The sequence below is a fragment of the Eulemur rufifrons genome, chromosome 19 (assembly GCF_041146395.1).
Source record: "Eulemur rufifrons isolate Redbay chromosome 19, OSU_ERuf_1, whole genome shotgun sequence".
NCBI lineage: Eukaryota > Metazoa > Chordata > Mammalia > Primates > Lemuridae > Eulemur > Eulemur rufifrons.
Window position 1 is genome coordinate 39233034 of NC_091001.1, and position 22205 is coordinate 39255238.

Here is a 22205-nt window from a genome sequence, read left to right on the forward strand (position 1 = left end):
AGCTGCTCCCTCTCCTCCCTCCCCTCTTCTCCCCACTCCTCCCTCCTTCTCACCCCTTCCCCTCCCCGCAGTCTTCCCCACTTCCCCTCCCTCCTCCTCTTCCTCCTCCTTCCTCTCCTCCTCCATCTTCCTCCCTCTTTCCTCCTATCTCTCCTCCCTCTTCTCTTCCTGTTCTTCTTCCTTTCCTTTTGCCCTCTTTCCATCGTTTTTCCCACAAAGAAAGAGAGGAAGTGGACAGGGAGGCTCCGTGCCCACAGGAAGGGGTGGGTAAGGAGACGGAGAAGCTGCGGTGGTCGGTGGTTCACCACTTTCAGAGGAACAGATGCCTGCCTGGGAGCTCCTGCACGCAAGGCTGGGACTCTCGGGAACGCAGGAGTCTTCCAGGGCTGCTGGCCAGGGACCCCCGATGCAGAAGGGTGAACGGGGGCTTCGTTCAGGAGACACTCTTGCCTCCTGCTGGGTGCAAGGTCTAGGGGTTCTTTGAAAGAAAGAAGAGAAAGAAAAATCGTGAAGACCCAGCCCTGACTCCAAGGAGCTTGCTCTCTCACAGATAGGCTGTGGGCAGGACACCACTGGGCTTCATCCACCATGAGTGTTTGCCTCCCAGATAGGAGTTTGTTGCACTAATTTTTCTCTAAGCAGTTTAGCATTATCTTTACTGAAGAGTGGAGAGGAAAGATTTTATTTCAAAGATTTTTTTTGGCCCTTTTTTCCACTCCAGACAATTTCTTTCTCCTTCCCCCACTTCTCAACAAGGAGAAAAATGTGAGAAATCTGCACTGTTTAGTTAACATGTGTGAACACACACACACACGCACACAAGCACCCACACACACGTTCCTGCCTGGGTTTTGTCAGCTGCAATAGCTCCCCCACAAAGTTCAGGGAAAATACATAGTCATAGTTGGCAACAAAACCTCAATACTAGAAGTTAATGGAAAATCTCCAAAACTCCAGGGTCCTTTATGAATGCCAAAGCGTAGAGTTCACTGAGCCAAGCTCAGAGGTTTAATACTAAAACTATCAGAAGTGATCATTATAACATGGTTTTATCAGTAACATGATCTTTGCAGAATTCCAGAATCTATATTTATACATAAAAATCAGAAATAACTCATGTGTTTTCCCGGAATATTTTTATGAAAAAATTTACACAGTCAGAATTGATTTGCATTTAAGAGTATCTTTAATGTGGTTATAATATGTGTATTTCCTTCCCACACATCACAGTGGAGGAGGAGAATATAAAGAAGCATGTATAGCACGTGTGTGCGTGTGTGTGCATGAGCACATGCGTATGTACATGCAAGTGCATGCAACCCTGGAATCCACTCTTGGCTCTCCCTCCACATGTTATGCATCATTAGGAAATGGTAGTAAACCTCTGTGTCACTGAGTCCAGCAATTCTGGGATTAGAGAGGTAGTCCCCCGGGGGGCTTGAGTGCACATTAATGTATTGGGAGCACCAATCTAAATGGTCATTAACATGCCTTCCAGTGACACAATCTGTTAGTTTAACCCAGAAAAGTAACCACACTGTGTCTGACGGGTGCCTGCAGCCTTTGTGGTCGGGCTCTGGGAGAATCTGGCTCGATGATCTGCCTGCTGCTCCACTCTTGTTCCTGGCAGTGACACGTGAACAGTTCAGACCATCCCTGTGATGCTCCCAGACTATCAGACCTCTCAGGGCAATGCAGTCCCTTAATACTCCATACCTCCAGACAGACAGCTTCCACATCCATTACCGGGTTTGGGGATTTTTCAAGCTCTGATTACGGAACAGAAGGATCCTAGATGAATTATTACAGGGATAGTCATTTAGCACTTAATGAAGCCATGATTGCTAAAAGAAAGCACGAAGTCTAAGAAGCCAGGTCTGATGAAGCTCATTCAGCCTTTTGTTTGATGGGGTTTTCAGATGGGGAGATTAGGTGGAACACCATGGACCTAGTGAATGGCACTTCATGGAAACATTTGCAAACATCTGTCTTGTGAGCAAAATGAAGAACATGGTCACTAGAGTTGGACACAGTCATACATGCCCACACTCTATGATGAATGGGTCAATCTGGAGAGAGGGCCCTACTGGAAAGCCTCTGGCTTCATGCTTGGTCCATCTTGGCTCACGCGTGTGTGGCAGCCTCTCCTCCCAGGAAAGAGGCAGCCGGGCTGGGTGTGGACGTGCTCATGGTCACCCTTCAGTTGTGGAGAGTCTGGAGCAGAGGGATGCAGGATAGGAGGGAGAATAGTTGGGAAGGAATACATTTCCCCCCCAAAAGCAAATTCAAAGTTAGAAAACAAAACTGGAATTTGAAGCCCCCCCAAAATTTTCAAGTGAGCATTGGCAAAAAGGAACCAGCTGGTATTCAGGTGGATCCTGGTAACATTCCTGGAAGCTACAAATGCAGGAAAGGAGAACGCTTTGAGGCCAATCCAGGTGTTGGGGAGGGAGCTGGGAGGTGCAGAACACGTTCTTACAGCACAAGGGCAGAGCTGGAAAGCTTACACATTCTGGAAGACCTGGAGTTAAAATGGACTTGAATTCACTGAGTGAGCAAATCGGGACCCCAGCGAGGGATGTCATTAGGATGGAACCACAGGCCAAATCTAACTCCATGAAACTTAACACAGACAAATCTGAAATCCCACTCTTATTTCCCAAACCTAATTTTGAAAGTACAGGCAGGGCACACAAAGCAAAGCACTGGTGGAAAACAAAACCAAACAAATGCTGGAGTCTTGATTGACTAATCACTGTGAATCACGTGTGGTAGGAGACCGTGTGGTAGGAGACCATGTGCTAGCTGCCCTGCTGGAAGTGTCACTTCTTACATGAGCGAGGATGCTCACTCTCAAAGCTGTGCTCAGAGCTGTGCTTTCCAAATGCACTCCCTGACCATAGGCCAAGGGGATTGACATCTGCACACCTGGAAGCCATCAGGCCATGCTAGGGGCTGAGATACCCTATCCCAGAGATGGAACAGGACAAAGGGATAGAAAGTTCAGGAAGCCAGTGTAAGAAAGACCTTTGTAATGCTACAGCACTCATCAATGCCAAATCCAAAGATGGTGTGTTTGCCCCAGTGAAGTATTCGAAGGCCACTTGGGTGGACATGAAGAGCTAAGAGAATCTGCTTCTACCATCTCTTCTAGACCCGCTGATTTTGGGGTTCAGTTTTGGGATTATTTTGTTTTGTTTGGCCCTCATGACAAATCAGTGTGCTAGACAGGGCATTTTCTTATTATTCACATTTTAAAATAGGAAACTGAGGCTAATGTGGGTAAATCCAAAACTAGAATTTGGATCTACAAACTTTAATTCCTTTTCTTTCTATTGTATTCTATCACAGTGCCTAGCTGTACACATCTATGAACTTTGCATGCAATGCCATTTTCAGTTCTTTCAGTGAATAAGGAAGTTATTATGTTTAACAAGGTAAGATGATATGTTACTTGTATTCATCATATGTCAAGTTCTAAAGATGAGTCACAGCCCAATAAATGTATCTGACTTATTGTTCTGTCAAATGTTATGTGAAACTGTATTGTCTTCAACCACTTTCTGGCACAAGGCAGCTAGCGTCACTAAATCTGTAGGAAGAGGTCAAGCGTTCTGATTAGTGCAGATTTTAAAAATATTTTTGTTACAAAAATATAATCACACTACAGAAGATATGGAAAATAAAGAAATAAAGACGAGATTTAAAAGCTCTAGCCACCTAATCCCCATCAATGTTAGCATTTTGGAATATTTTCATCCACTTTTTTTTTACTTCTACATCTATATGTCTGTGTAATATCTTTGTACTTGACATGTCACAGTAATTTTTTATGCTATTACATGGCTTTCGTAGTCGTAGTTTTTAGTGCCGTGTACTATGCCATTAAATAGGGATTTGCTGAAAAGCAATTTATTCCAGAATTCTTGACTGTTGAATGTGCTCCAGCTTCTCAGCAGTCAAAACCAAGCAGGAGACAAACTCTTTACCGTCACTTACAAGTTGCCTGGGTACCACTGTCGCTACAAAGGACCTCCTACTCTGACACATTCCACTTCTTCAGAGTCTTAACTCTCTTTACAAGTTATGTTTTATTTTGGAAAGAAAACAGATTTTATCCACACACTACATTTTAAATGTGTGGAAGGACAGACACTTCCACTGTTTTCCACAGTGGTTATTTGGGAGGAAAGGAATTGTTGCTAATACAGGGTTGTTTTCTTCTCCATTATTCTTTTCCGTGGGTTGTAGATATGTTAGCAAAAGTGTGCATTACTTCTAGTGAAAAACTTCAAAAACGTATAGAACATGAGATGAAAGGCTCAGTCACTGCAAGTTAAACACTTTTGTGCTCCAGGTCCCTTCCAGAGCTGGTATGAGAAGGGGATACAAATAACATCACATCCAACATGGGTAGCTAACAGATCATGTAATATATTAGCTTGATTTGCTTCATTTTAAGAGCCATTATCATCAGATACATTGGGAGGTGTGCGCGTGTGTGTGTGTGTGTGTGTGTGTGTGTATATGTGGTGCCAGAAAATGGCATTTTTTCATGACTACTATATTACATCCTTGCAGATGAAGATTTCAGGAGTGAAAGAACACATTCATTGTCTAGCTTACTGCAAACATGGTTTACGGAAATCACAAAAATAAAAAGCTCTTTAAATGTTCCTAGTGGTTAACAAAAGGCTTGTGAGACTGAACATTTACTCAGTCACTTACTCAACTTCAAACCTGTTGTTCTTTTGTAATAAATAGTTCTCCTTTAAGGGTCAGTTCAACGTCATTACTTCATTTCCTGTTCCCCCAACACGGAAGAGTCCTAACGGGATCGTGTTCCCTTATGTAATTCTGACTTTAAAATGATTCCTGTGGATTCCCCTCAAACTGTCTCTCTAAGAAATTCTTGAGTCCCTTTGTCTTTCTGCACGCCTCTCCACTCTCCTCCACAAAACAAGGCACAGAGTGAAATGACACATTAGATTTTTCAAGCTGAGAACTAGCTGCAAAAGTCAGAAACTGTAGTTCATTTACTCTTCAGGCCTATACCTAGGACTTGAGCTTATTGGCTTTGAGGTCAGTCTCTGCAGACAAACAACCCAGCTTTACCTCTTACCAGCTGTGTGGCCCTGAGCAAGTTTCCTAGCCTCTCTGTGCCTTAGGTTTTCATCTATAAAATGGCAACAAATATTTGTATTTACTTCACTGTGTTATGGAGGATTTCAGGTGAGATAATAGACTGAGAGCGTGTAGAACAGCTCCTGGCATGTGCAGTTAACATTTGTTATCTGTAACTTTCTTTGTTCTTTTAAAAAAGCAATGCACCGTAAAAACACAATTAAAACAAAATGTTCCTGTGGGAGCATTTGACTCAATGTACAATCTACCTCCACCCTGGTTTTCCTTCTGCCTCTCTGGGCGTGTTCCCTTCTGTCCTCTGAGTCAATTTTCACCTTCTAACTTCTAGACTCTCCAACCACCACCGCGGCCCGAATCCTGCTCTTCTTGACCATCACCCTCTGAGAGGACAAGGATTTAGACTGCGTTTCTAGCCCAGGCTCTGTCACAGTTCAGGACAAATAACCCCCACTGAGTGCTTCTCCTTTAAAGGGTCCAGGACTCACCTATTGCAGATGTGTATCAGGTGCCGCTCTGGGCCTGAGGATATACCCCAGAAAACCCTGCTTTCGGGGAACCCCAAAGTCAAGGACAGCAGGGTGTGGGCCCAGAGTTGTGTCCTGAGGCTGTGAGAGATTCCCGAACAGAGGTGGCAGGGCTGGAGGAGCTGCCACACAATCAGGTTGGCTCGCACCAAAGTGGAGCTCCCATCCCCCCCAACCACTGACTCCCCACCCAGGCTTCCTTTAACCTCCATCACCAGACACAAGTGTGGAGCCCCCAAGCCCCCTCATCCCTCCCCCGATCCCATCCATGCAGTCATTAGCATGCCTTTCTCTTTCTTTCATGGTTTTCTTTACATTTGATTCTTTAACTCACCAGTGAATATTTCCCCAGCAAGCTTGACTTTATGTTAAAATCTTTCTTCACAGCAATGAGGAGAAAAAAGACACTTTCTTCAGTCACCTTTAATATTTTATATGACAGAAAGTTGAAATAATATAATAATATATAAGCAAATATTGGTGTATTTAATGATTTGTATGAAAAATCAATGACCAGGGATTTTCAGCAAATGGACTCGAGGCCAGTTCTGCTAACAGACTGAGGACAAAACTTTAGGTTATAGAGGATAAAAAACTGGATTAAAAGCATCTCAAATATAAAGGTAGAATTTAGAAAGAAAGATTTCATGCCTTCAAGAAAGTATGAACTAAGAAAAAACTCTCGAAGGCAAACAGCAGAGAAAATGGTTTATCTCTGCCTGGTCTCCAGGTACAGGTTAATGCGGAAGTCTCCCACAGTAATACATAGTTCCTGGCACACCTCGACATGGGTTTGAACTGGATTTTATACATGTTTATATGGTCTGAAAAGCCACAAACCAATTTAAAGTAGAGCTAAGGCCTTGGTAGAGGGGGAATGTAAATAATTCCTGGGAGAAATGTACTCTCAAAAATTTTTCACTTATAGGTTTCAAACAAACATGACTTTATAGTCAAAAACCAAACAACACGCAAATATATAAGCTGTTAAGCTTACACACACAGACACACACACACACACACACACACACACAAAAGAAAGAAAAGAATTAGACTGGTGAAAATAAATCTTCAAATACTGAAATGACCAAATATACAATATAAAGCAAATGCATATATGTGTTTTAAAAATGTTAAAGGGAATCAAAACATAGTAAGGGACAAAGAATATAAAAAATACTCAGGAAGATTTTTAAAAGAAATAATAGGTACTATTTATTAAAACTGAACATGTATCAGGCCTTAAGATAAATTTCAAACAAATATCAAAATATTGGTATCAGATACAGACCACATTTTGTTACTATAATGCAATTAAGTTAGAAAAAAATCAATAGCAAAGACACAAACATATTTAGAGATGTAAACATACATTTCTACCCAACTGCTAGGTAATAACAGAAATTAGAATATACTTAAAATTAAGTGAAAATTTTAAAAAACTACATATCAAAACTAATAGTACATAAAGGCAGCATTTTTAGCCTTAAGGGCATATGTTAGAAAAGAGGCTAAAAATTAATGAGTTCAGCACTCTATGTAAGTAGTTAAGAAAAGAACGTAGAACAATTCAAAGAAAGGAAAATAAGAAAATAATAAATATGAAAACATAAATTAATGACATGGAAAACAAAAATAAAGTATAGCAGATCAACAATGCCCTAACAAAAAATGACTAATACAATTGACAGACTTCCGGAAATATTGATGAAAGGAAAAAATCTTTATAAACTATTAGGAATGAACAACATGTGACTATGGATATGGCAAAATTTTAAGATAAAAGATACCAAAAACCACTTTAAGCCAATAAATTTGAAAATTTAGATCAAGCAACAAATTCCAAAAATACCCTTAAAATTGACTAAAGACAAAATTAAAAATTCAAATAGTCTCATAAAATATTAAATATTTAATCCATATTATGTACAATTTCTACAAAGAAAATATGTTATCCAGCTGATATTTTGAATGAGTTCTACCAAATATTCTAGCAATAGATAATTTTAATCTTACACAAATTCTTTCAGAGAATAAAAATTCAAAAAGAAACACATTCTAATGTATTCCAACACCATTAGCACCAAAGTTAGAAAAACCCAGTATAAGAAAATAAAATTATATTTCAACCTAGAAGTACAAATTCTAAAATAAAAAAAATTTTCAATATATAATCATTGGGGATTTTTACAAGATAAGAATCCATGACCATGTTGGGATTATCCCAGTAATGTGAGGATGGATTAATCTCAGGAAATCTGTTAATATTATATGTCATACTGAAGATTAAGGACAAAAACTGAAATTAGTAGATGCATACTAGTTTTTCATAATACCAAAGTATTCATTCTTGATACTCTCTTGGTAAACCAGGAAGAAAAGAGTCTATTCTTAACTCCCTGATAAAGGATGTCTGCAGAAAACCTATAAGTAAATGGTGTACCCTGTAAAACATTAATTTTCTCTAAATAAGAAACAAGATAAGAATTATCATTATGAATTTTTTTATTCAGTGTTTTACTGGAGATGCTATCCAATGAAGTAAGAAAATAAACAAAAGCAAAAAGTACTGCAATAAAATGAAAAAAGCTGTCATAATTTGAAGACAGTATGACTTGTCTACATGATAAACACCCAAAAATCAACTGACCGCATATTAGAATTAATAAGAGAGTTTAGTAAAATTGGTAGATATAAGATAACTTTACTATCCAAAAATTAGTTGCACTCCTACACATGTAAAAAATATTTTTGGCAAAAAAATGATGAGGACCTAAGAAAAAAAATTATCAAAATATTAACAATACCTTTGTAAGAAAAATATCATAAAACTTTAATGGAAAACCTTAAAGAACACTTAAATAAATTGATAGAGAAACAGTAATCATAAAGATTTCAATCCTCCCCACATTTATGGGGAGGATTTAATAAATTTAATAAATATATTTAATAATTTATAGGAGTTTTTATGGAAATGCATATGCTGATTTTAGATAAATGAAATAAGAAGGGCCAAAAATAGCTTTTAAAAAGTATTTGAAAAGAAAATGAGATGAAAGACTCGTACAAAACTTGTATCAAAACTTATTATAAGCTTCAGTGATTAATGTATTGTTGCAAGGTTTACAAATAGACCGGGAACAAAATAGAAAGCCCAGAAAGAGGCCCACGCTTAGATGATATGGCAGAGACAATTAATGCTTGTTAAGTATATATATGCTCTCCAAATTTGACAGCCTCCTTTGCATATGGTTGGGGCCAAGTAACATTTAGCAAGTGGCTGTGAACAGGATTGACCTATGTCACTTACGGTTTAAGGCAGTTAGGAGCAAATGTGTATTTCTATCATCCTTCTCTTTCTCTCATATGTGAAACTGGAAGGAAAGGATTCCAAGATTGTAGGATTGCAGGAAGGAAGCAGCTGGATCCCTGAGAAAGTCACTTTTATAAGAGAACCACCCAAAAGAGCCACTGACCAACATCAGAATTAACAAGTGTCAGAAACAAACTTTTGTTGTGCTAAGTCACTGGGATTTCAGGCTTTGTTACTGCGTGTTTCCTATCCTGACAATCATGTATGGAAAGTTAGCACGTGGCAGAAGTAGCAATGTAGACTGTTTAATAAAAATGTCTGGGACAAAGATTAGATGGCTCTATGAGGATGGTTTTATATTTGGATTTTCTGTTCTGTTCCACTGGTCTGTGTCCCTGCACTTGTGGCAGTACCAGGCTGTTTTAAGAACCACAGCCTTGTAGTATAGTTTGAAGTCTGGCAAATTAATACCTCTCATTTTGTTTTTATTGCTTAAAATTGCTTTTGCTACATGAGGTCTTCTCTGATTCCATACAAAGTGTATAATTATTTTTTCTATATCTGTGAAAAATGATGTTGGTGATTTAATAGGGATTGCATTGAATCTGTAGATCACTCTGGGTAGTATAGACATTTTAACAATGTTGATTCTTCTGATCCACGAGCATGGTATGGTTTTCCACCTATTCACATGCTCTGCAATTTCCTTCCTCAGTGTTTCGTAGTTCTCCCTATAGAGGTCCTTTACCTCTTTAGTTAAATATATTCCTAGGTATTTTATTTTCTTTGTTGCTATTTTGAAGGGTATTGAGTCCTTAATTTGGTTCTCCGTTTGACTATTATTGGCATATATGAATGCATCTGATTTGTGTGTATTGATTTTGTAACCTGAGACTTTACTGAATTCATTGATCAATTTCAGGAGTCTCTTGGTTGAATCCTTGGGGTTTTCCAGATATAACATCATATCATCAGCAAAGAGTGAGAGTTTGATCTCTTCTTTCCCTATTTGGACTCCCTTGATTCTGCTCTCTTGCCTGGTAGCTCTCGCAAGGACTTCCAATACTATGTTGAAAAGTAATGGGGACAGTGGGCAGCCTTGTCTGGTTCCAGTTCTAAGTGGGAATGCTTTCAGTTTTTCCCCATTCAGTATGATGTTGGCTGTGGGTTTGTCATATATGGCTTGTATCATTTTTAGGTAGGTCCTGTCTATGCCTATTTTGTTAAGCGTTCTTATCATAAAAGGGTGTTGAATTTTGTCAAATGCTTTTTCTGCATCTATTGAGAGGATCATATGGTCTTTGTTTTTGCTTCTATTTATGTGGTGAATTACATTTATAGATTTGCATATGTTAAACCATCCCTGCATCTCTGGTATGAAGCCCGCTTGGTAGTGATGGATTATTTTTTTGATAAGCACTTGGATTCGATTTGCTAGGATTTTATTGAGAATTTTTGCATCTATATTCATAAGAGATATTGGTCTGTAGTTTTCTTTTTTTGTTGCATCCTTTCCTGGTTTTGGTATCAATTTTATTTTGGCTTGGTAGAACGTGTTGGGGAGAATTCCATCCTTCTCAATATTGGAGAATAGTTTAGGTAGGATGGGCACCAGTTCTTCTTTGTATGTGTGGTAAAATTCGGGTGTGAACCCATCTGGACCAGGGCTTTTCTTTTTGGGAAGGTTTTTTATTGCTGTTTCGATTTCAGTTCTTGATATTGGTCTATTCAGAAATTCTATTTCTTCCTGGTTGAGGCTGGGAAGGCTATGTGTTTCTAAAAGTTTGTCCATTTCCTTCACATTTTCCAGTTTGTGTGCATAAAGATTTTTGTAGAATTCATAGATGATATCATGTATCTCTGTGGCATCAGTTGTAATTTCTCCTTTCATGTTCCTGATGGGAGTTATTAGAGATTTTTCTTTTCTGCTCTTGGTTAGTCTAGCCAGAGGTGTGTCTATTTTGTTTATCTTTTCAAAGAACCAACTTTTTGTTTTATTAATCTCCCTTATGGTTTTTTTGTTGTCCTTTTCATTTAGTTCTGATTTGATCTTAATAATTTCTCACCTTCTGCTGGGTTTAGGGTCGCAGACAAAAACATACCCTGGGGACAAGAATCCTTATTCAATAAATGGTGCTGGGAAAATTGGATAGCCACATGTAGAAGACTGAAACAGGACCCACAGCTTTCACCTCTCACAAAAAATCAAATCACAGTGGATAACAGACTTAAACCTTAGGTGTGAAACGATTAGAATTCTAGAAGAGAATGTAGGAAAGACTCTTACAGACATTGGCCTAGGCAAAGAATTTATGAGGAAGACCCCTAAGGCAATCACAGCAACAACAAAAATAAATGAATGGGACCTGATTAAATTAAAAGGCTTCTGCACAGCCAAAGAAACAGTCAGGAGAATAAACAGACAACCTACCAAATGGGAAAAAATTTTCGAATACTACACATCAGATAAAGGACTGATAACAAGAATCTATTTAGAACTCAGGAAAATCAGTAAGAAAAAATCAAACAACCCTATCAAAAAGTGGGCAAATGACATGAATAGAAATTTTTCAAAAGAAGATATAAGAATCGGGCCGGGCGTGGTGGCTCACGCCTGTAATCCTAGCACTCTGGGAGGCCGAGGCGGGTGGATCGCTCGAGGTCAGGAGTTTGAGACCAGCCTGAGCAATGAGCGAGACCCCGTCTCTACTAAAAATAGAAAGAAATTATCTGGCCAATTAAAATATATATATAGAAAATATTAGCCGGGCATGGTGGCGCATGCCTGTAGTCCCAGCTACTTGGGAGGCTGAGGCAGCAGGATCGCTTGAGCCCAGGAGTTTGAGGTTGCTGTGAGCTAGGCTGACGCCATGGCACTCACTCTAGCCCGGGCAACTTCACTCTGTCTCAAAAAAAAAAAAAGAAGATATAAGAATCGCTAACAAACATATGAAAAAATGCTCAACATCCCTAATCATCAGGGAAATGCAAGTCAAAACCACAATGAGATATCACTTAACTCAAGTGAGAATGGCCTTTATCAAAAAGTCCCAAAACAACACATGTTGGTGTGGATGCAGAGAGACAGGAACACTCATACACTGCTGGTGGGACTGCAAACTAGTGCAACCCCTGTGGAAAGCTTTATGAAGGTACCCTAAACAGATTCAAGTAGACCTACCATTCGATCCAGCATTCCCATTATTGGGCATCTACCCAAAGGAAAAAAAGTCATTCTATAAAAACGACACCTGTGCCCAAATGTTTATAGCAGCACAATTCACAATTGCAAAGATGTGGAAACAACCCAAATGCCCATCAATTCATGAGTGGATTAGTAAATTGTGGTTTATGTATACCATGGAGTATTACTCAGCTATAAGAAATAACGGTGATACAGAATCCCTTTTGTTCTCCTGGAGAGAGTTGGAACCCATTCTATTAAGTGAAATATCTCAAGAATGGAAAAACAAGCACCACATGTACCTACCAGCAAATTGGTTTCCCTGATCATCACCTAAGTGCACATTTGGGAATAACACCAATTGGGTATCGGGCTGAGGTGGGGGGTGGGGAGAGGGGATGGGTGTATACCTACATGATGAGTATGTTGCGCACCGTCTGGGGAATGGTCACGCTTGAATGTTCTGACTCGAGGGGATGGGGGTGGGGGGAGGGGATGGGTGCATACCTACATGATGAGTGCAATGCGCACTGTCTGGGGAATGGACACGCTTGAAGTTCTGACTCTGGGGCATGGGCGGGACATGGGCAATATATATAACCTGAACTTTTGTACCCCCATAATAAGCTGAAATTAAAAAAAAATGTCTGAGACAACCAACCAGTAAAGCATATGCTGAGAAAACAGAATTAGTTTTTTATCTCATACAATGAAGGAAACAAAAGATCTATTTCAGATGAATCTCAGACAAAAGCAAAATTTCCCATCTTTAAGAATAAAATATAAAAGAATAGCTTTATCTAAAATAAGAAAATATCAAGATGGTAAAAAAAAGTTTTAAAAAGACTCAAAAGCCTTAAAAATATATGAAGATTGATAAATTTGTCTACATTATAATTAAAGCTTCTATTCACCAAAAGACATGATTTTAAAAAAGTAAAAGACGAGCCAGAAGTGGAAGATATTTGTAACACAAATAACTTATAGAGAATTAGTATCAAAAACATGTACAGAACTCCTAAAATCAGTTAGGAAAAGTGAGATATATAAATGTTAAAATGGACAAAGAGACAAAAACATGGAATTTTACAGAAGAGAAAACTTGAAAGGCCAATAAACTAAATGAAAACCTACCCTACTTAAAAACCCAGAAATTAGAAACACAAATGAGACATATTTTATATTTGCTAGATGGACAAAAAATTTAAAGTCTAACAAACCAGATGTTGGCAACAAGTAGAAACTCCATTTCATGTGATATGATATAAATCATTACAACCACTTCGGAAAACAATTTGAACATGTGCCTACCCCAAGATTCAGCTTGTACTTTGCCTAAAGAATATCATGCATACATACCCTGTGAGGCAAGTACATGAACACTCATAGAAACATTTTTCATAACAGCAGAAATCCAGTAAAATCTCCAAAATCCATTGCTAGGAGAATGGATATATTTATTATAGTATATTCACACCACTGAATATGACACAGCAGTGAAAACTAAGTTCTGCTACATGTATCAACAAGGATATAGCTTCAAAACAAAATGAAAAATGAGAAAAAGCAAGAATAATTCAGTATTTTCATAAAATAAAAAACAAATGAAGCAAAGTGTATTTTTGGTATACAAACATAAATGCTAAAACTGTAGAAGTGATAACATTCAGGAAAGTATCTCTGGGGGGAAAGCAGGAAGGCAGGACAAGGCCCAGACAGGAAACTTCAAAGATGATGATGATGTCCTATTTCTCAAACTACTTAGCAAGTTCATGGGAGCATGTTTTTTTTTAACTTAAGGCCTTATATATGCAAAATATTTATTCTTTGTAAATTTCAAGTAGTCCTTAATCTAAAAATTAAAAAATAATCAATGCCCCTCTCTTGTCTTCTTGTTTTTAAAGAAAAAGAAAACATTTTGTAATGGTACTCCACCAGATAAGACAAAATTTACAAACAAGTGGAATTTTTTTTCCTAACAGATAAATTGGTCTCTTTTCCTGCATTCTTTATCATCGCTGCAACCTCTTTTTGTCACAAACAAAAGTTGGGTGTTTTCTTTAGTCTTTTTCCCATCATTACCACAAAAAAATGGCATCATCACTACTTGCTGTGCAAGAATTGTGTGTGCGTGACTCAGGGAAAAAGACTGATCCATGATGTGGCAATGAGAAAAGACACTGGGGGGAAGGGCTTAATTTTCAAAGGCTCAGCTCTTGGGAAACAGCTGTGGAGTGGAGTATCTGGTGAGTTCTGACATATGTATGAACCTGTGAAACCAGCACCACAGCCAAGATAATGAATAATACATCCACCACCCCCAAATTTTCTTACTCCCTTTTGTAATTCGTCCCTCCTGCTCCTCCCCAGGCCACCATTGATCTGCTACTATTGGCTAATTTCATTTTCTAAAATTTTATATGAATGGAATTACACAGCATACATATATACCCACTCTGTATGTGCGTGTGTGCGTGTGTATATATATATATATATATGCACACTCACACGCATACACACACAGGAGATACATATATAGATAGAGATAGATAGATATCCCACTCCAACAAAAGAATTAAAACCTGATAACAGAAAAAATATTTCTATTAACCTATTCTGTGTCTGTAGGCTGACCTTAAGCCCATAGCACACATATAAAAATGAATTTTCTAAATCAGTGAATAATACATAATAGGTCGTTTACATAAGAGATAATGACTTGATTTATGGCCTCAATATACCACTTAAATATTAAGATGTTTGTTTATAGAATGATAAATGTACAATGTAACCTATGAGTCATACTTAAGTTTTCCTTTCAATGGTTTCAGACAAAGGGAAAAGCTTGAAAACAGTGATGCCATAGGACAAAATTTGTACTATTAGCAAGAATAGCTTTGTGTCTCATTCCAGTGTCAAACTTTGACAAAGACGATTTTAAATAAAGCTTTGTTATAACCTGATGCCATAAATGTATGTTCTCTGATACTTTTATTTCATGTATTAATATCATGATTGAGCCTCAATGGTATTCTGTAAATGCTTCAGTTGGTATTAACCACGATTATCTTGATATCTGTGATAAATAATAAGCAAGATCATACATACCTCACTTGACAATTTTGAGTTTTCACCAGCAGTTTACTCTTTAGAAGATTTAGTCAAAGGCTAACATAATTATTTAGCATTTCAAGTTACATGTACTTTATTTAGCAAGTAAATGAAAATATGAAATATTGAAGTATTTGCATAAGAAAATGAAATGCTGGCATTTTTGTAATCTCTTTTCCATGCCTATTAAAGTTTTATACATTTTTTAAATTTTTTTTATTTCCGCATATTACAGGGGCACAAATGTTTAGGTTACATATAGCCTAAAGCCTTGTGACACTCAAACTCACAGGGTGACACCGAACACAACTGGTGATCATCCTTATGCAGCAGGTAACAGTATGTACGTACACATAGTATGAGATACATGTATATGAGATCTATGTGTGCCACATATATGTGCATATATATATTTATTCTGTGTGTATATATGTATATATACTTTTTGTCTTTTTTCACCCAGCATAATTATACTGAGATTTACCTATACGATAAAGTGTATCAATAGTTGATTCTTTTTTATTGCTGAGTAGTATTCCATTGCGTGGATATACCACATTTATTCATTCAATAGTTGATAAACAGTTGGGTAGTTTCTGGTTTTGACATATTATGAGTAAAGCTATTGTGAACATTTATATACAAGTCTTTGTGAACTTTCATTTTCTTGGGGTAAATACATTGGAGTAGAATGTCTGGATCAGATATTGGGTATATTTTTAACTTTTTTGGGAAACTACAAAATTGTTTCCTGATATTGGGTATATTTTTAACTTTTTTGGGAAACTACAAAATTGTTTCCCAAAGCAGTTGTACCATTTTACATCCCCATGAGCAGTATTTGAGAGTTCTAGTTTCTCCACATCTTCACCAATACTTGGTATTGTTAGACTTTATCATTTTAGCCATTCTACAAGGTATATAGTGGTATCTCATTCTGACTTAATTTGCATTTCCCTAAGGACTAATAATGTTGACCATCTTTTCATGTGTGATTATTTGCCACCCATATATCTTCTTTGGTGAAGCATCTTTTTAAATCTCTTGATCATTTTTACATTGTGTTGTTTGTTTTCTTATTATTGCATTTTGAGCGTTCTTTATGTATTTGGATACAATTCTTTTATTAGATATAAGACTTGCAGATATTTTCTGTGGCCTGTCTTTTCATTATCTTCAGTGTCTTCAGAATGGTGGAAGACTTTAATTTTGATAATTTATCCATGTTTTCTTTTATGGATTGTGCTTTTGATCATAGCTAAGATAGCTTTGCCTAATCCAAAATCACTGAGGTTTTCTCTTATGTTTTCTTCTAGTTTTATCATTTTAGATTCTACATTTAGTTCTACAATCCTTTTTATAGGTGATATGAAATATAAATCAAGGTTTGTGTGTGTGTGCTTTTATTTTACATATGAATGTTCAACTGTTCCAACACTATTTGCTGGAAAACTATCCTGTCTCCATTGCCTTTTGAACCTTTGTTAGAAATCAGTTCTCTGTGTGTGTGTGCTTCTATTAACGGACTCTCTGTTCCGTTTCTTTGATGTATTTGTCGATATCTATACCCATACTGCATTGTCCTGATGACATAGCTTTATGATAAATCTTAAAAACAGGCAGTTCATAATGTGGCAATAAGAAAAGGTACTGATGAGGAGAGTCAGGGGAGGTAAAGTTCAAAGGTTAAGCTCTTAAGAAACAGCTCCTTTTTATTTCTTCCACCACCACCCAGCTTGTGTGTGCGTGTATGTGTGTGTTTGTGTATGTGTGTTTATTGGGGGGAGAGAAAGATTCAAGATATCAGAAAACTAACTGCTATCACTTTGCTAAATAAAATATTTCTGCTAGGAAATACTATTCTACATATCTCCCCTGCTAATCCTTAAAAAGTGTTTCTTTGAAAATCAATCAAATATAAAAATTGTGTCACATCCACCATTTTGTTAAGTATAAATACTCCTCACGTGCATATGGAGTGACCTGCATGTATGTGGCCAAGCCACATGTTCTTATTTCTGAATGTAGCAATGCATGTAGTCATTTCCTGGATTCAATAGGTAGTGACAAGGAACTTTCTAAAGCTTTGGTTGAGAAATTAGTCAGTAGTTTTTTTCTAGGTAACTGCATGGCAAACCTCGAGACATAGTTGATCAATTGATCTAGACACAGAGCATACATGTTCTTGCACAAGAGTTTTCCAGAAAGAAACTTTGCTGATTTTCTCAATGAGATGAGTCAGATTGATGGCATTTTCCTTTTTTCCCCGTAAAATGACTGCTTCGTTTTTTGTTTGTTTTTTCATTTGATTCTCCACCCTGTCCTTCCCTCTTTCACCACCTTCGACCACCAACTACCTTGGGTAGTTTTGGCCACAGGAACCTAAATCCTCACAAATGTGCTACATTGAGTTAATTGAATCATAGACAAGTCCATTCGACCAACTATTATTTTCTTATCAACCTCTTAATGAACAAAAGTAATCAATTAATATTCACCCTTTCATTCCAAAACTGCAAATAGCACCTTCAAGTCTCAAGTTCCTAGAGATGCGTAATCTCCCTTTCTGGCCTCTGAATTTTCTTCTCTAAGTGTATCTTAGCAAACTTTCACTTGATCCTGAATAAATTCCTATTGACAAGGTGTACTTGTCAAAAAAAAAAAAAATCATAGTCATGGAGCTTGAGAGTGGAAAGCATATTGCCTTAGACACAGCTCCACCCTCATCCTCTCAGGCGTTAGATTTGATTCCAGCCTTCTCTTGCTCCCCTCTCACCAACCTTGTTTTGCCAGTAAACCTCAGACCTACTCAGCAAGAGCTCCGCTTCTAGAGTAACTAGTATTATAAACATGCTTTCTTGTACTCTGTTCTCTGAGTTCATATGAGGTGTGTAAAGTAGAATTTTCAATGTCATTTTTAGAACAGGCCAAAGTTTTAGTTAACACATTAATAAGGAAATAAATAGGGAAGACCTGAAAAGAGTTGGTTTAAAGATCACTTGAGAAATGTGGATTTATATAGTGAGTGAGGAAATGAATATCAAAATAGTATTGTCAAGAGCTTTTGTTTTTTTATGAAATAGATAAGGGATATTCTAGATAATGCTAGCAAACGTGAATAAATTTAAGAACTTTTATTTTTAAAAAGCATCAGGGAGCTAGGAAAGCAATTAGGAGTAGGAAAAGAACATTTTCAAAGAGAGAATAATTAGGATGCGAGCTGCTGATTGGCAGTCGTTATTTTTTCCTCTAAAGACATTTACTAATTCTGGCTGTAAGCTAAAGATTGGGGTTGACCCAAACAGAAGATCTCTGCTGGGAAAAGAGAAACCCACAAAGCTTTCAGTGGTTGTGTGGGCTACTCTGACAATCAGGAACTTGAGAGATCTCAAACAAATGACAAGTTTGTAAAATGAGGCATTTGCTGAGCCCAGGGGTAGTGAAGGTAGCTGGGAAAGGGGGTAGAAAGCTTTTGATATCCCAAAGGAAAATTTCCTGAAGTCTTTAAGTAATTACAAATCAAAAATCTACTGTTTGGGCATAAAAAAGAATGAGAACCTGTCATTTGCAGCAACATGGATGGAACTTGAGGGCATCATGTTAAGTGAAACAAGCCAGACACAGAAAGACAAATGTTGCATGTTCTCACTCATATGTGGGAGCTAAAAACGTGGACCTCATGGAGGTAGAGAGTAAAATGAAAAATACCAGAATCTGGGAAGGGTGTGTGGGTGGGAGGGGGGATGCAGAGAGGTTGGGTGATGGGCACAAACATACGGTTAGAGAAGGTTTAAGCTTTAAATTTTGATAGCAGAGGAGGGTGGCTATAGGTAGCAACAATGTATTTATATTTCGAAGTAGATAGAAGGGAAAATTCCATCACCTTGAGTATTTATCATCCCAACACATATAATAGAAATGATAAATACTCAAGATGATAGAGATTCCCCAAACCCTGACTTGATCATTGTAAATTCTATGCATGCAACAAAATATCCCGTGTATCCCATAAATATATGAAATGTTATGAATCAATTTAAAAAACTAAAAAGAAAAAAGAATACACTATCCACAAAATCACTTTGTTGACTTAGGCTATTATAACTACAAAATCGGCTTTCAGAGGATAATGGCCAATAAAGGGAATGATTTCCAGGGACTGCTGTGAGCCATAAAAAGGCCCTGCTTATCAGGTCCATACAATCGCAGGCTGTCCAAGAAGCTGTTAAAGATTGGCACTGATTTAAAAAAAAATCTACTAGAAGGAAAAGCCCTGCCTCAAGCACATGACCTGTTTTCCATCAAAACATTTGCCAGATTTTTAATCTATATAAGACTGGACACTAGAGAGCTGGGCTGTGAATTTCTGAATGGTGTATCTGGCTCTCCCACAGTTTTTCAGAACTACGGCAACAGAAACTCACAAGGCTTTCTATGAAAGGCCCAGAAAAGCCTCAGCCAAGAAACATGGGTAGACCAGACTCTAATGTGTCTTTCTAAAACTGAAAATTCTGATTGGGTTGAGTTTATCAATACCTCATTCCATCTGCTGAGCAGAAACAGAGGTAACTGTCTCTGATCAATAATAACATAACTGAAATCTCTGTGGTTCCCTCATGCACACCGTCCAGCAAAATCAAAAACTTACCATGAAAAGACAAGACAATATGACCAATAATCAGGACAGAAAAGGAAACAATAGAAGCAACTCATATGTGATCAGGAATCATGGTTAGCAGAGCAGGCCTGTAAAATAACTGTGCATAATATCCTCAAGAAGATGGAGAAAAAGATGAACTAAATAGGTAAAAGGATAAAGAATAGCAACAAAGACTTGGAATATATGAAAAAGAATCCAATAGACATTCTAGACTTGAAAAATATAGTATCTGAAGTAAAATTTCAGTTGATGGGTTAACAGCTGATTAAATGCATCAGAGCACGTTGTTAGTGAATTGGGAGGTGATTTAACAGAAAATATCTAAACTAATGCATGGAGAGGAAAGAAAGAGCCATGTGAGATATACTCAAAAAGTCTAACATATGTATAATTAATCTTAGAAGAAGAAAGAACACGTCAGAAGCAATAGTTGAAGACATCAAAGGGGCTTAGCAAATTTCAAGTTGATGGGAAAATGATATTTGATCTGACAGATTTGTTATTAAGTATCTTGAAGTAGAGCCTTTGTGGGGATTTAGGTTCCTGTAGCCAAAATTCCTTATGGTAGGTGGTGGTGGTGGTGAGGTAGGGAACAAGTAACTAGAAGGTCAAATTAAAAAAAAAAAAAAGCATAAACCAAAGATAACTACACCTTAGACCCATCATAATAAAACCGTTGAAAACCAAAGACAAAAACAACAGCAGCAACTTAAAATAGCCAGAGAAAAAAAAGCACAGACAGTCAAAGGAAGACCTACAGCTGCCTTCTCGATGGCAGTGAAAACCAGAAGACACTGGAGCACAGGCAGACCTCGCTGCATCACGCTTCACTTTACTGTCCTTTGCAGATATGACATGTTTTACAAAATGACGATTTGTGACAACTCTGCTTCAAGCAGGTCTATAGGCTCCGTTTTTCCAGCAGCATATTCTCACTCTTCACATGTCTGTGTCATGTTTTGGTAATTCTTACAATATTTTAAATTTTGTCATCATTATTATTATATCTGTTATGGTGATCCATGATCAAGGATCTTTGATGTTACTATTGTAATTGTTTTGGGTGCCACAAACCACACCCATATAAGATGGCAAACTTGATTGATAAATGTGTGTGTTCTGGTTGCTGCACCAACCAGCAGTTCCCTCATCTCTTTCCCTTTCCTTAGGCCTCTTTATTCCTTGAGACACAATATTGAAATTAGGCCAGTTAATAACCATACACTGGCCTCTAAGTGTTCAAGTGAAAGGAAGAGTTGCCTGTCTCTCACTTAAAACCAAAAGCTATACATGATGAAGCTTAGTGAGGAAGACATATTGAAAGCTGAGATGGGCTGAAAGCTAGACCTGTTGCTCCAAACAGTTGGCCAAGTTGTGAATGCAAAGGAAAAGTTCATGAAGGAATTTAAAAGCACTACTCCAGAGAACACAGGAACAATAAGAAAGAAAAACAGCCTTAAGACAAGAAGAAAGTTTTAGTGGTCTGGATAGAAAATCAAACTAGCCACAATATTTGCTTAGGCAAAGCCTAAGCCAGAGCAAGGCCCAACTCTCTTCAATTTTATGAAGGCTGAGAGAGGTGGGGAAGCTGCAGAAGACTGAAGCTAGCAGAGGCTGGTTCATGCAGTTTAAGGAAAAAAGCTGTTGCACAACATAAAAGTGCAAGGTGAAGCAGCAAGTGCTAATGTACAAGCTGTAGCAAGTTATCCAGAAGATCTTGCTAAGATCACTGATGAAAGTGGCTATGCTACACAGCAGATTTTCAGTGTAGATGAAATAGCTTTCTACTGGAAGAAAGTTCCACTTAGGACTTTCATAGCGAGAGAGGAGAAGTCAATGCTGGGATACAAAACTTCAAAGGACAGATTGACTCTCTTGTTAGAGGCTAATGCAACCTGTGACTTTAAGTTGAAGCCAATGCTTATTTACCTTTCCAAAAATCTTAGGGTCCTTAAAAATTATGCTAAATCTATTGTACCTGTGCTCTATAAATGGAACAACAAAGTCTGGATGACAGCATCTATTGACAGCATGGTTTACTGAATACTTTAATAATAAGTTGAGACCTACTTCTCAGGGGAAAAGATTCCTTTCAAATTATTACTGCTTGTTGACAATGCACCTGGTGATCCAAGAGCTCTGATGGAGATGTAAAAGGAGATTAATGTTGTTTCCATGCCTGCTAACACAACATCCATTCTGTAACCCATGGATCAAGGAGTGATTTCAACTTTTAAGTCTTACAATTTAAGAAATACAATTTTGTAA